Here is a 2500-nt window from a genome sequence, read left to right as displayed (position 1 = left end):
GCACACAGCATGCGAGAATTGAATTAGCAAGTCTGCAGTTTGAGAGAGAGAGAGAGAGAGAGATATAGAATAATAAGAAAGCGTGAGAGTGAGACAAAGCAAGAGAGACAGAGAGAGCAAATAAAAAAATAAATTAAAAAAAAGTGAAAATACATAAATATATAAAGAGAGGGAAAAGGAGAGAACTTGAGACAGAAAGAAGGGGAGAGAGAGAGGGGAAAAAATAGGTAGGGGAGGGATGGAGAGGAGAGCAAGGGAGAGGCAGGGCTGAGGGGTTGGGAGTTTCAACTCACCACCACCGACACACAGATTCTTTCCATAGACAACGTCGTGTGTAGGAGGTTATCTTGTAAAACGCACATTCAATTGATACTTTTATTAAGAAAAACACTATCTGCAAACAAGTAGTACAGAAAGGTTTTACTATTCCAGTAGCTAGTTATTTACCTAGCCAAAAGGTGTCTGGTGATTACAAGCGTCATAATCAATGAATATCAGTGTCATCTTTAACAGTATGCAAGCGTCCTTAGGTTAAGTAATTCCCATATCTTAGCAGAGCATGCCATGTCTGGACAACCAATTACCAAAACCATCATCTCGTGAAGATCTCAAGCTAGGCTAGCATTTTTTTTTATTGCATTTCCTCTTTCTACATTCTCCTGACAATGTGACTGATAACAAAGAGAACATACTGGTGTAATATACACCAAACAAAATGACAAATGAGAGATTATGAAAGAAAGAATAAAAAAAATTATATTTAGAACTTTTCAAAAAAAAAAGTAAAAGAACAGAATTCATGATAAAAAATTACTTCCTTTCCTTCTGAGATAATGATTCTGGTCTGTAGGGCCACAAAGCTAAGGAGAAAAACTCGAAGATAAACTTGGAAGCTTCTTGCCCGAAAGCAAATCTTGTCTTTTAATTTTGATACAAATGACTAGATACAACTGGAATGTTAAGGAGATTGAGCTTCCCCCAAGGCACTGCTCCCTACAGCATTCTGTCATAAGCATGGGGCTCCCCTGGTCATTTTCCTTTACATTTCACCAGGGATGAAAATAGTCAAAATCATTTCCGCAAAAGAAATAAAGAAAAAATATTCATAATGGGTATCCAGAGATGGCAGCATCTGTGACTTTTAAATTTTTTTGGGGTGTTTTTTTTTGGGGGGTATCTTTTGTATTATATTTTTTGTATATATATATATTTTTAAGTCACATCACTTCAGTCACATCAGGAAATGCTTTACCGTACATATTTCGTATGCCTGTAGATCTTCTCCTAAACAACAGCATGAATGTATTGCAAAGAACAAACAAAAAACAAAAAAAAATTTAAAATAAAAAATAAAAATATAGATAGAGAGATCTTCCAGGTCTTCCTTCAACTGCTATTATTCCTTCTGGTTTCCAGCTGTTGTATAAGATTTCATAGTCTCTATGTTTTTTTGTTTTTTTTTGTTTTTTAATCATCATAATCCTTACTTTTTTCTGTCAGCTGGAAGCCCACTAACGGCAGGGCGTGATGGGGCAGCAGAGCCGGGGGGCTATTGTTCTGCTCGGCCAAGCACTGCAGGCCACCTCGTATCATCTTGGTTTCAACTAATGCAATATCTACTGAAGACCACCAGAATTGCACCTCCCAAGTTCATTACATAAGTTCTGTAACATCTGAAATGTCCTGTCACTTAAGTACAACAGTTTTTTTTTATTTTTATGATTTTTTAAAGCTGTGATGCAGAAAGCTATGAAAGAGGTTGTTACACTATATAAATACAACAGATTCTGATGATGTGCAAACTTGGTACTGCAAATTGCTAACATGTTAAGAGTCAAAGGGAAAGAGAGAGAAAATCAGAGATAAAGAAAGGACAAGATATATGGTGAGAGGTAGAAAAACAAAGAAATTACAAATAAAAACAAACATCACAATGAAAAGAAACTAAATAGACATAGTAATCAGAAGTCAACAAATGACAAAGAAACAGAAAAGCAAAATGACATATGAGAAAAGAAGGAAAGAAGAAAAAGAAAAGACACAGGCATAGACACAAAAAAACAAATAAGTTAATAAAACATTAAGAGAAGACTGATCAGAAAACACGACAGACAAACTGAGAGATAGACAAGAGATGTATAGACAGATAAAATAAATAAAAATATGGGAAAGACAGTAACACAAACAATTCATTCTGAGGTGCATTCTGGCAAGGCTTCTCTGTACCGAGTCGACGAGTAACTAGGATCTGTTATAATTTGGCAAATATCTACACATAGCAGGGTTACAGTTACCAAGCATGACTTTATTATTTTTCTTTTTTTTTTTTACCATTTTTTTTGTTTTAAAATCTTCAATACACCATGAAACAAGTCATCTGTGAAGTTGTCTAATATTTAAATGTAGAACTACTTTGAGAGATGAAGGGTGGAAAAGGGAATGGGGCCTGAGGAAGGGACAGGAGAGGGAGGGTAATTGAGAAGAGGTCAGGAGGCAGGGA

The 2500-nt window shown here is 35.6% G+C and overlaps 1 protein-coding gene across 2 annotated transcripts in view; it reads right to left on the bottom strand.

Annotated features, from left to right (window-relative positions):
- Window positions 1–2500, bottom strand: part of LOC122254561 (synaptic functional regulator FMR1) — a 51167-nt gene that overhangs the window by 14526 nt on the left and 34141 nt on the right. The window lies entirely within an intron of this gene.

This window comes from Penaeus japonicus, unplaced genomic scaffold (genome assembly GCF_977035675.1).
Source record: "Penaeus japonicus unplaced genomic scaffold, GWHDUDI00000001_assembly GWHDUDI00000016, whole genome shotgun sequence".
Taxonomy (NCBI): domain Eukaryota; kingdom Metazoa; phylum Arthropoda; class Malacostraca; order Decapoda; family Penaeidae; genus Penaeus; species Penaeus japonicus.
The sequence above is the reverse complement of the archived record's forward strand: the minus strand, read 5'-3'. Positions and strand labels throughout refer to the sequence as shown.